Genomic DNA, 14,329 nt, shown 5'->3' on the forward strand with positions numbered 1-14,329 from the left:
AAAATTGTCAACGAGGTGCGGTTATAGTGCGGCACCCAGAACGGGTTGAGAAATCCTGCCTTCTCTACTCCCATGAGCCACTTCCGTGGCTCCAATGTGGTCATCCCCATATTCATGTCTATGATGTGGCACATCAGCTACTCAGTCGCTAGGTGTGGGAACTTTTCATGGGCCCCCAAGTCCCAGTCTTCTAGCTTCGTATCGACACTCGTGCTAAGCATGGACCGTCGAAAGCAATTTCATCCGGTAGTAGAGGGGTTTGCAGGGGAGTCTTACTCTCATCAATGTCATTTGGGACCTTGGACTTAGGCTTTCACAGAGGGACATATTCTGGCAACTTTGTAATAGGGTCCTCACCCTGGGCTTCAACCTCCTCTACTACCATTCCCACATCCTCATTGTCCATCGGGATGTCTTCGATGTCTTCCTCCTCTACCTCTAGGTTTATAACATTTCCTTTCTCCTGTGCAGTGGGCTTTGGTGGGTTTATCCTTGGCGATGCATGTACCGGTATGGCAGGATGCTTGCCCTTCTTATCCTTTCTGGTTTCCTTGGTTGGAGTTGGCTTCGGTCTTGGCATTATTGGTGACTTAGGGACCTCTGCCAATACTTCGGCTACTTCTGAAGCAGTTACCTCGGGGGTAGCTACTTCCGCCTATTTTTCCATTTCTTGTGCCAGCTCTTCTGCTACTTTCTCTGTATTGATAATTTCTAGGGGTGCTAACATAACACTCTCTAACAGTTCTCGTGACGTCTCGAGCAAGTTCACAAATGCAGGAGTTTTTTTGAAAGCCTCGAACAACTCTGGATCCATAGGTGTCTTAGAGCTCATCAACTGAATACTCAAAATGCCAAGTGTTTCTTTCTGGACAACCACTTGTAATTTATAGGGAATTTTGAATTCAAATCCGACTATTTCCCCCAAAATCGGTTTATTAATGTCGAATTGGCAACATATTTTCAAGGATCTAAGCCATAAATTTCGTCTTAAATGCCAACCGCTCGCTCCATTTGGCCTCACTTCTGTCATCTTTTCATGAACAGTGACCGTAATGGTCACTTTCATGCTGACCTGCGCAATTTCTCCCAGGGTAGCGCTTCTCCCTCCACGCTGTCACGGACCCAGTGACACTTCCTTGCTTCGCACCCTCTTCCAATTGCACAACTCCCCAACCCATGCAGTGTAGTTTACAGTCTCGTGCCTCCTTTCAGCCTCCTGGAGCACTAAGACTGTGCTACCTTCATTTATTCACATGGCTGGACCACTGGTGTATGGCTTCAAGCGACTGCCATTCACCTTTCTTGGGAAGGGTTCTCCATTTAATTTGATCAGTTGTATTGCTTCTCCATTGGTAATTTCCTTAATGACATAGGGCCCTAACCAGTGCGTCTGGAATTTTCATAGAAATTTATCAAACTTACTATCATATAGCAAAACTAGGTCATTTACCTTAAATGTCCACAACTTAATGTGTCGATCATGCCATGCCTTTTTGCATTGCATTTGGACCTGTTGGTGAAATCCAGCTAGAAATATTTCTTCCTCCAGTTCAACCAGCTGTGCGAGCCTTTTCCCCAGGGCTCCACGATCCATCATACCCATGAGCGTTGCTATGCGCAGACTAGGCACAATAAATTCCATAGGCATTACTGCTTCAACCCCATAGACGAGCCTAAAGGGGGTTTGTACAGTCAACTTCTTGCATGTCGTTAGTACTGCAGGTATGCGTAGGACCCAATCACTTCACTGAGCATTGCAAACCTTCATTAGCGCATTTTCAAGCACTTTTTTGAATGCCTCCACTGTCCCATTAGCTTGTGGATGATAAGGTGTGCTCTTCTAGTGGTATACCTAAAATTCCTCCATCAGCACATTGATCATCTCATTCAAGAAGTGTGTACCTCAATCACTCATCAAGATCTTCGGACATCCAAATCATGTCAAAACATGCTCAAAGAGGAACTTTGCAGCGGTCGTGCCTGTGCAATCCTTCACAGGCTATGCATCTACCCAACAAGTCAAATACTCCATCGCGGTGATAATATACCTTGCTCCCATCTTTCCTTCTGGCTGAAAAAATCTATCACCCACTTCTCGAAGGGCTGCAACGTCATCTGTGGATCCAAAGGCATCTCATTCCTTTACGATGGCTTAATAGTCCATTGACACACATCACATGCCTTGTAATATGCTTTTGAGTCCTGATGGAGGGTTGGCCACCATAACCCTGCATGTAGAATCTTCTTCGCAGTTTCTCTTCCTGCATAATGTCCTCCCGCGACGCCCCCATGAGCTTCTGCGGGGATGCTGCTTCTTTTGAACTCAGGTACATACCGTCATAATATCTCATCAGTTCCCATTTTTTACAGATGCCCAACAATGACATAGAAATATATCGCCACATCACTAATTCATTATTTTGCTTGACAGTGTATCCTTCCAAAGCGATTCCTATTGTTAGGAAGTGTATTATATCCTTGAGGTGAACATCCGCAACGCGCACTGCAAATAGTTGCACGCCAGGCAATCCTTCTTCTAAGTTAGTGGGTTCCTCCCCTATTTCGATGCACAACAGATGGTCTGGTACCGTGTTCAGTCGTTCAGGCTTCACATCAACTTCAAAATCATACTCCTGGAACAATACGAGCCACCTGTAGATTCTTCCCCCAAACACAGGCTTGTTGACCAGGTACTTCAGCGTGCAGTGATCTGTATACATCTTAAAGTGGCCTCCCAACAAGTAGTGCTTACACTTCTGGAGCACATACACCATAGCTAGCCATTCGCACTTAGTGGTAGATAGTTCTTCTCCGCTTTGGATAATCTTCAGCTTGTGAATGTGATAGGATGGTCCAAGCCTTCTCCGCCAGCCTGTGTCAATACTGCTCCTAGCGCTATACATGTCATGTCGAGATGTACATGAAACTGTTTCTTCCAATCCGGGAAGACTAGGATCGGTGCGGTGGCCATATTTTCTTTCAATATATCCAAGCTCTTCTTACAGTCATCATTCCAGTAGAACGTGACATCCTTCTTCAACAATTTCTCCATAGGCACGGTGATCTGGGAGTAGCCTTTGATAAACTTTCTGTAATATCACGTATGTCCCAACGTAGCATGCAGTTGCTTCACACTCCTCGGTGCTTCCAAGTCCAATATCACCGCTATCTTTGTGGGATCTACCATCAATCCTTGTCTGCAAACCACATTCCCCAACAGGTTCCAAAAAGGACACAAAACAGACACTTCTTTAGATTGAGCGTGATCTGGTATCTTCGATAGGCATCCAACATCAGGCACAAGCTTGCTACATGGAATTTTACCAGCCCAAGCACAATCCAGTCATCAAAATATACCTCCAGAAACTTATGAATAAATTCTTTGAATGCAGCAGCAACTATGCGCGAGAAGATCGCACGCGCATTCTTCAATCCAAATGGCATTACAGTGTACTGAAAACAACCCGACTTGGTCACGAAGGTTGCCTTGCTCCTACATTATCCAACACTTCATCAGTGAACGGAGTCGGGAAAGGATCATACACACAAGCCTCATTCAAATTTTTGATATCCACGCATATCCTTATCCCATCCTTCTGCTTCTTCTCTTGTACCACCATTGGGTTTACCCAATCAGATTCTTCGACAGGCTCAATGATACCTGACGCGAGCATCTTGTCTAGCTCTAAATGGACCTTCTCCTTATATTTCGAGTTAAGATGATAAGGTATTTTCTTTACCAGCTTTGCGTTGGGCTTCAACATAAGCTTCATCATTCCTAGGTCCTCGATTATCCCCTTCAGATTCGTAAACCTGGTAGGGAATAAATCCTAGTATTCGCGGAGCAATTCAGTGACCTTATCTACTGTCGCGTTGTCCCAATAGTCTCCAATATTCGCGAATTTGGGTTCTGCCTCCACACCAATGTTTACTTGTTTCGTTTTCAACGACGCAGTTATATCAGGGTTCTCAATCTATGGTCCTTTAACCTCGTGGTGACCTTCTATTTCCGGAATGTTAATCTTCCACGAATCCTCATCTTCTTCTTCAGCGATCATGTTATAGCATTCCAGTGCATGACTTAGCTGAGTAGCCCACTCAGGCTGATTTAGGTTCAAATGATCATGTGGTATCTGAAAGATAGCTTCTTTCACTTCTTGTAGTGCCTCATCAATATAGTCAAACCCGTCTTCAAACTGAATGTCATCACAAAGCCCTCGCGAAGAACATCCCATTCACATGTACCATGGTGGAGCTCTGTTTGTATGTACCAATTCATTGGGACAACATCTAGGGTATGACAGAACAAGTGCACCCACTTAGGTTGGGGCTTTTCTCCATAACCCTGGGTCCATTTGGCCAAATGCATGTGGGGATCATCCTGTCCATCATACTCATCTGTCATTCACATATTAGGCTTCCCAAATCATGTTCTCATCATCCTCCTACATTCATTCCAATCATCAAAGCTTCCTTTATGCATACCCCACCATCTTGCAGGTGTAGCGCACAGTGCCCAGTCCAATGCCTAAAAGCATTGCTTTTCTGGCACCTCCCTTTCAAATGCATCCAAAAATATATCTACCTCATTCAGGCCATCATAAGTAGTCAGATTTATTACCTCTGAGGACACACAGCGCAGCGATCGGGTCATCATGTTGCAATTTAGCGTAGTTACTTCATGTAACCGATTATGCCAGCATTCTATCTCTTCATCGAAGTCCGAAGTGCAGGAACTCTCACAATCCCAAGTAATTCATCCATCCATGGTGGGGTTCACCCAATCTTTGTCCCGTACTGTTATATTATAGATACAGTCCAAATCATCATCACTCTCATAATCACGGATTGGTTCAGTATAGCCTGATCCTTCAGCCGAACCTAGGGGTATTATTACGCGCAACGATTTCTTCTCGAAGATCATCTTCTACTTCGTTAGATTGATTAGCCCATTCATGTCAGTAGCCTATTCAATTCCCAAGAGCACATGATAGGGATTGTTGTCATCCACTATCTCTATTACTTCAAAATCAACCAGTGCATTGGCACCTTCAATATCCACAGTCACCCCCTACAACTGCACCATGGGGATGATCTTCTACTGATTTTTCATCCTTAGCTGAATTGGGGACCATTGCAGCATGGGTCTCCCCATTTGTTCCCAAGTCTGCTTTGGTAGGACATTCGCATCTGACCCTAGGTCCAAAATAACCTGATCCATTTCATACTCTCCTATCTGCATGGTCAGTCTCATCTCCCATCCCGTCCTTGTTTTATGCTTGCCAATCTTTCATACCACATGCGGCTCACCTGGCACGGTTCTAGTGCATCTATTGATGAGATCTTGCAACCCTTTCATAGCCTTACTATCACGTAGTAACTTCATACAGGTCTCCAGGAAAGTTGTGAGCATAGAGGGGTCCATCTCCTGATCAGGATTCTCCTTGCTTCCCAAGGTGGAGGCCTCAGCGAAGCTCTTCTTAGCTTCCATGAAGGTTTCATGTGCATGCTCGAAATCGAACTCATCTTCTTTCACCGGAGCTTTGTGGACCCATGCACTATCTTTTGGTTGTTTCCCTTTGTCATCTCCTGTCGCGATTCCACTCCTGAGCACTATATTTACATTTGGATCTTCTTTGCATGGCTCAGACCTTATCATCTATAGGTTCTGAGTCGGCGAAGGTGGTACCGTCCCTTTGTCACGTATCCTAGCTATTAGCGTAGGACAATCTTCCATTTCATGATCAAACAACATGAAATACTTGCACGAAGGACGTGTTGGGTTAGTGCAATCACGGGCATAGTGTCTTGGTCCTCCGCAATTGTAGTAGATCAATTGTCCTCGGCCTCTGTCAGGTCCTCCTTTGCCTCGGCCTCATCTGCGCTCCTGAAATCTCATCCATGCCATCCCTGTGCTCTAATCAGGGGGTCGCGTTTCGGCTTGAACCCTATATGCGGGAGTTCTATCCATCATCAATTCATAACTCTTGCAATTATGCTCATCATGCTCTACCGACCTACAGAAGTTGCAGAACAACTGTTGCAGTGTCTCTACAAACTTCTGCATCAAATGACAGTGATTTGTGGCATGTTTTACTGCTACCTAACATATAGCGCACCATAAGGCAGGCCCCACACTAGGTCCTGCTTGAGCTTCTGGACTTAATGGCATCGGTCCTCCTCCTGCAATATAGTTCGCAAATACTGGGCGATGGTTCTTGTCATGCCCCTGACTTTTGCATTTCAAGCACCATACCTCCTCGCGCACCTCTGGTCGAATTGTCCTATCTTGCTTCAGACTTTGCATCTCAAGGTATATATTCTTTAGCTGTGCATGGATCTACTAAATCCCCAGGTTTAGATCTTGCATCTAAGTTTCATGCAGTCTCATTGCAATTTCCAAGGCCTGCACCTGAGTTGTTATCTTCTGCTGCGATAGTGCGACCCTTAAGTGTGGTAGTAGTGAAGCTACAAACCATTCGCAATGTTTTCCATCTATCAAATTCATGTTGGCTTCATGGATTGTACATTTCAACCTCTGATCTAGTTCCCAAGGTATCTTTCTTGGTTGCATCGCGATCTCCTTGAATCCCACAATTGACTCCACCTCAGATTTAGGCCTACTGAACTCTCTATTCAGTGTTTTCTGGATGTCTGCCACTCCAGCATTCGAGTTATCATTTGAGTACTTGATATACCAGGTTAGCGCACGATCTTGAAGGGCACTAACCATTGTCATCTTCTTTATATGATCATCTGTAACACCTTGAGCTTCCCATACAACTTTCACAATGAACCAGAATTGGTTTGGGTCCTCATTCCCCAAGCCTTTGAACAAAGGTAGCTTCACTGCGTTTTCCATACTGAACCACGGTGTAGGTGGAGGTGGTATAGGTGAAGTTGGAGGTGATGGTGGTGAAGTCAAAGGTGGTGTGGGCAAAGGTGCTATTAGTAGGAATCCTTGTCTTATTAACTGAATAGCACTTCATGGAGAAACCTTCGCTATCCCTTCCTCATCACCTCGCGGAGGTGAAATCAATGGCCTATACTCCGAACCCTTTTGTCCTTTGTTGCTGTAAATTTTTCCGCTTCGCGTAGTTTCGAACATCAAGGTAGCTGCATAACCTGTTTTCCACACAAAAACATTTTAATCCAAGTATTCAAAGATTTCACGTACTTACCTCGCAGTCCTTTGAAAAAGTGCCGCTCCGCCTCGTTGTAGCTGACTAAGGTTCCGACCGCGAATTCTGTCACAAATCCTCCTATGACGCGATCGAGCCAATGATTGACAACGCAAGCGATCTTGTCCTTAGATGCTTCTAATTTGTGTATTAGCTCCAGGGTCCAAACAATAGGACTGTCAAGTTTCCACCTTCCTTGGCTATCTGCTAGCTTCGCGATCCACTCGTATAGCTCAATTTGGAAGGAGCAGAAAAATATCTCGTGGATCTTTGTGTATAGGTATTTGTCCAACCACTATTCGTTTGTTAATTGCGTCTTTCTATTCTCCCGTGTCACAAATTCGTGGATCTTCCTGTGCAACCAGTCTCCAATCTCTTTATTAGTTGGATTCCAGTGATACGACATCCCACATCTCTTAGGCAAATTCCAATCCTGGAAATGGAACCGTTTTTTGGCTTGAGGGGGCCTGACCTAGGTTCAACGTTAAATAGTCAAACAAAGCCCTACACTACTAGCCCTTTCAGCATCATCCCACGGAGTGTGGACCGAAGTATCACCCGAAGCAGTATGGGAGGATGCTGGAACCAAGTTTCTGCACCCTGAGATGGTTGTGATGTCGTTTAATTCCCTCTGTCCCTACCTTCGTGCAGGTTGCTTCGCTCTAGGGCCTACGAGACGAACTCTCTATTCTAGCCTTCAGTACCTTCGCGAAAGGGTACGATCGACCTTCGTGCAACCCTAGCCTGCTGCTCAGGTACTTTCGCGCTGCTATGACAATGTGCCATACAAATTCCGCAATTAATCTAAGTGTCTTGCTTATCTTATCAAACAATTATAGTTAACACTGCGTAAATAGATATTCGTAATTGCGTTCAATTATTCAATGTAATTATGATCATTCACGCATAATATAAGCACAATAAAGGAAATTCATACATAAAGTATCCAAAGGCATCAACAGAACAATGACAAATAAATTGCATAATATCTCTCTTTATTAGTAACTTCCAAGTGTTTACAGACTCTATTCACCTTGTGCATATAGCTGCAAGGGTCCACGCACTCAGCTGTGAACTTATACCCTAGGCCTCTACGCACTCAGCTGCAGAGCCTCTACCTACGCTACAGCCCAAGACTTAGACTTCTTGCTTCAAAGCTATGACTCTCTTACATGGGTTGTCTCTAAAACTACTTAGAGCTTAGCTTTTTTTATACAATGCCATGGTCCGCGGACCATGGGTAGGTCTCTTACAGTCGACTTTGCAAAACTAAGGGTGGACTACCATTTTTGACACATGACACCTTCACACTCCACGACCACAAAATGCGGAGTCTTTACAATTATATTACAAAATTTTACTCGAACATGGGCTTTTAGCCCCAAAGCTTCCCTTTGGGGATCCTTCTCCCAACAACAAATGTACCCTTAATTATATTACATGGTAGTGACCTTTGATCGTAGTAACATTTGACATGGCATCAACATTTGATGGCAGTAACCTTTGATATGGCAGTAACCTAGTATGACAATAATATTGACATAACACAATGACCTTTTTTGGATAATAATGACCTTGGTGTATGACTACGACACTGATATTGACCTATATGACATTAATGTGGAGGCATGATAGTGACCTTTGATATGGCTATGATACTATATGGTAGGGTGAATTTTGATACGGCATGGCAATGAATGTTGATATGGAAGTAACTTTATATGATAGTAACCTTGTATAGTATTGCTCTTTCATTTGGCAGTAACCATATATATTACAATGACCTTGATGCATATGTATATGATAGTGACCTCAATTTATATGACATTGTTCTTGATATGTGACCTTGATCTTCACAACAGTATGACAATCTCTTTGATATGTGAGAGAGATCTACATGGAAGTGCCTTTGATGTATGGAAATAAACTTGACATGGAAGTGAAATTTGTTGTATATCTTGTCTCTATGATGATGACATGGTAGTGATGGTACCAATAGTGGAGTGTGTGGTGCTTTATAGCACTGACAATGATGCATAGTGTTTTCCTTTGACAATGTGTTTTAGAGGCCCACATGCTGCTGGATTGTCCTAGTAGGATTAACGTGTTGAACGATGAAATAATTATGTCTCATGATGTTTGTACTTTGTATCTCAGCTAAACATTTGATGAATATATAAGAAGAAGATTTTTTTTTGGTTTCCACCCTTATGGGGTTTTTCCTTGGTCTCTGAACTAAATCTTGGTGTCTCTATTATGTATGCTTTTCTTCTATTGTTCCTTTTTTTCCACTGCATTGTTGACATTATTTTTATCTGTAAATAATTTCTAATGATGATATGAACTTATGGGGTGAATGTAATATTAAAATGTTGAAAAAGTTTAAAATTGTAATTATCTAAAACAAAGAACAATTTAGCCCTAAAAATTAACTCAGTTATGCTAAAATTAATATGGTATACTGAAATTTAGGAGGATGTAGAAACATCCCATGATTAGAGTGGCACATGATAAATGGAAAAGAGCTCAGATCTTGAAGGAAGTATTGTAGCCTTCCAGGCTAATGATTGTGACTAAAGATGCTTCCTATTCAAAGGGAGTAGACTATTAGGTTTAATGCAATAGTATGATGATATGATGAGAGAAATATTTCCTTCATGTAAGGACCATTTCAAATGACAAGATGCAACAATGTCAGATGTAGAAAAACTTGTAGATTCACAAGCTCATGTAATCTACTAAAACAAGAGACAAGAATCTACTTCTACTCTTTACAACAGAAGCCCATAAACATCGAGCAAACAATAATCAATACAAGAAGAGAATCAAAGGTACATAACACAATAAATATCTGGCGAAAGCCACAGCTCAAAAACCCACTTATTATTTTGTATTAATCTGGAAAATAAAGATGAAATTACAATGCTTGTTCTATCTAGAACAATGCCAACACTCAACAAATTCAATCTCCAAATCATAAGCAAGATCAAGGCCGAAGATTAGTCAACTCACAAGATCTCCAAGTCTCTATTCCAATGTGTAACTCCTATGAAGGATAACTCATATTTAACGGTAAATAAAGCCTCTAAAAATAGTGCAACCCCTCAAGGATTAGTTCCTGATTGCATGCACTGCCAGTGCAACTCAGAAAATTTTAAAACAAAGAGTACACTGTCCCTACAATCTAGTCTCAACTGGGTCTTTCTCAGAATCAACATGCATGATTTTCTGATGGTGGAATCTTCAATTAACTAGAGTAGCACTAATTAGGTCACTAGTGTCCAAACTGATTGTTTACTCACTATTAGTTCATGAAACTGATTGGAACTAATTTAACTGACTTAACTCAATAAATTGAGTTAATGAATTACAACTCATTCATTACTCATCCTGAAATCCTATAATTTAGGGAGAACATATACATGTCTTCTAAAAGACTTCCAATTCGAATTTCCTAAATTAATTAAGTTAATTAAACTTAATTAATTATTTTAAAATTTCTATGAGAAAAGAATTTTATTTTAATTCACAGTTTAATTCAAGGACAAATTAAACTGGAATTTTTTGTTGCCATTTCTCAACACTCCCTCTCAACAAGAAAGGGATTATCCACTACCCCGATCCTATCTCTGTGAAACTCGAATTTACATGTTGGAAATGTCTTTCTCAAGATGTCAGCATCTTGCTCCTTCGTGGGAATGTAATCTAACAACATGATCCACCTCAATACACAACCTCTGAGATGATGATACTGGATAACTATATGCTTGGACCGATCATGAAAAACTAGATTTTCAGATAGTTTGATACAACTTTGATTATCACAATAAATCACTATCGGATCCATCTGCTGACCAAACAAACCAACTAGGATCTTCCTCATCTAGATAGCCTCACATGTTGCTTGACTTGCAGCCGTGTACTCTGCCTCTACCAAACTAAGTGTAACCGATCTCTGTTTCCTTCTATACCAAGAAACTGTAGCTGACCCAATACTAAAAATCCCTCCTGATGTTCTCTTCCTATCATATGTACTCCCCGCCCAATCTGCATCGGTGAAGCCTTGAAGCTTCACTCCCTCTGTCCGTTTGTACCACAATCCAAACTATATAGTGCCTCTGAGGTATCTCAATACATGCTTTATCGCCTTCCAATACAGCTTGGTAGGCCTAACCATCACTTGAATAAGCTGGTTAACTGCATAACACATATCTGGTCGTGTGTTCACAAAATACATGAGTGAACCCACAAGTTGCCTGTAAACAGTAGCTTCCACTACTTCTCCTGAAGTAGCATCCTCCTTCCTCCAATTACCAACTAGAGGAGTCTCCATGGGTTTACTTCTCTCCATGCATAATCTCTTGAGTATCTCATTGGCATACTTGCCTTGAGAAACAAAAAATTCCCCATCTCCCTGTCATACCTCCATACCAAGAAAGTAATGCATGAGCCCCATGTCCTTCATCTCAATCTCTCTTGCAAGGTACTCCTTGCAAGATTTGATGAGCTTCTCATCACCTATCAGTATGAGATCATCTACATAGAGTACAATGATCAAAAGCTTACCTTCCACCACTATGTGATGCATGTTCGCATTTGCTTCACTCTTTGAGAAGCAGATTTACCAAGCATGAGGTGTGCTTGCTTCAGCCCATACAATGCTCTCTTGAGTCAACACACATGCGACTCGGGTCCAAGGTTTCAAAACCTTCGGGCTACTCTATGTACACCTCTTCCTCAATCATGCCATTGAGGAAGGTAGTATTTACATCCATCTGATGGATACTCCAACCCATCTGTGCAGATAGTGCCAAAATAGATCTGATAGATGAGTACCTTGCAATAGGAGCAAAGGTCTCATCATAGTCAATCCCCTCTACCTGTGAAAAGCCACGGGCCACAAATCTGGCCTTATTCTTCTCAACACTACCATCTAAATCTTACTTTACCTTGTAAAGCCAACGGGAGCTCAGAAATGAATTGTCCTCAGGTCTTGGGACCACATCCCAAACACTGTTTTGAACTATGGAGTCATACTCCTCCATGATCGCATCAACCCAAACTAGCTGTTGCACTGCTTCCTGAAAGGAAGATGGCTTTGTCACAACACATGCACCCATAAGTGCCATGTATCCAGTGTACCTCTCTAGTGACCTCCTATGTCTGCACTAAGAAGAGGGTGCTCCCACATTCTCCCATGCATCATCCAACAATCTATCAACCTCTCTAGTGCACTTTCTTCCCTCTTTGGAAGACTCTGCTTGACTAGATGTCTCCACTCCCGGAACCTCTGCATGTGGTTGCTTCACATCAATCTGAGGCTCCTCAACCTTAAGAACTAAAATTTCCTCCTCCGCATGTAGCTCAAGCTCCCTCTCAAGGGATACTTGCATGGCCTTCTCCTCATCAAACTTGACATCCCTGTGAACCACTGTCATTTGACTGGTTTGCATGTACACCCGATAGTTGTGGGGAGTATTAGTGTACCCCACAAAGATCCCCAACTCTGTTGTTGGCTCAAGCTTCTTCTGTGCATATTTGGTCACATGGAAATAAACTGATGACCCAAAAATCTTGAAGTGACCAACATCTGGCCTCTTACCAAAATAAGCTTCCTCTAGTGTTTTACTCTCAAGTATACGATGTGGACTACAATACTGAACATAAATCATTGTGTTGCAAGCCTCAGCCCACAATTGTAGTGGTAGGCCCTAATCATGTAACATTTCCCTTGATGCCCCTACTATGCTCATGTTCTTCCTCTTGGAAATCCCATTCTGTTGAGGGTTATGAGGTGCCCTCAACTCAAGTTTAATCCCTTCCGCTACACAGAATTCCTTAAACCCATTGGAGACATATTCTCCACCGTCATGACTTTGTAGAGCTTTAACCTTCTTTCCTAACTCTTTCTCGACCAATGCTTTGAATTCAGAAGACTTGTGAATGTATGATCCTTTCTCTACATGAAAAATATCCAACATTTACGAGAATAGTCATCTACAAATATAACATAATACCTGTGTTTGGCAGTGGATACTGTCGAGAATGGTCCACACACATCTGAGTGGACTCTCTCCAAAATAGACTCTGCTCGACTATCTCTGTCTCCAAAGGAATATTTGGTGTATTTTCCCAAAGTACAACCCTTACATGTATCAAATTTCTCAAGAATACCTTTGGGAAGACCGGTAGAGATTTGATGCAATATTTTCAAAGCCCCATGATGCAAGTGGCCCAATTGCCTATGCCAGAACTTGTCGACGTCTCAGGTCAACATATTTTTCGCTTTTGAACTCAAAACAACACAATCCTCTACCTCTCTCTTATAGAGATTCTGAACTTGAATCCCTATCTTCTTTACTTGACCCATGGCTATGTGTCAAAGGAACACCTTTCCTTTCGAAAAGATCACATCATAGCCTCTATCCTCAAGCATGGCAACGGATACCAAGTTCTTCGTCAGTCCGGGTACATGCATAACATTCTTCAAGGTGAGTGGAGCCGCATGCTCCCTCTAAAAAGTAATAGTGCCCACACCAGTAACATTATACTTACTGTCATCACCCATCTCGATATGCATCTTGATATCTTTCTCCTCTAGTTCACTGAATAACTCTTTGTCGCCAGTCATGTGGAAAGAAGCTCCACTGTCTAAGTACCAGACACTTCCCATCATTGAAGACACCATGCATGCAATGAGGGAAAAGTCCAATTCGAATTGGGAGGCCAAAGCCTCACCCGCTGCTCCTCCTGAGGACTTCTCCTTGGACTTCTTTAATGGACAATTTGTAGAAAAGTGACCCATCTTGTGACAATGAAAGCATTTAACTTTCGTTATGTCCTTCTTCTTACCTCCACGATAAGAATATGATTTGGAATGAGAAATTTTACCTTTCCCCTTCCTTACCTTAATCGATAAGGCACAGTTCTCTTCATCATCAGTCTTTGATGAAGAGCCATCCCTGGTGTTCCCCCTGATCTCATCCTGGATCAAAAACAATGTAAACTTTGAAATGGGAACTAATATTGTTACCTGTTTCATAGAGATGGCAAAAAAGTGACCCAATTTTGAAAAGGGGCGATGCAGGACACACATATTTTTTTAGAGCATAGTTTTTGGGACTTTAAATTTTTTTATGTACATTACG

Source organism: Pinus tabuliformis, chromosome 8 (genome assembly GCF_031772625.1).
Source record: "Pinus tabuliformis cultivar Carrire ecotype Pingquan chromosome 8, CPIR1, whole genome shotgun sequence".
In the NCBI taxonomy this organism is placed as follows: Eukaryota; Viridiplantae; Streptophyta; class Pinopsida; order Pinales; family Pinaceae; genus Pinus; species Pinus tabuliformis.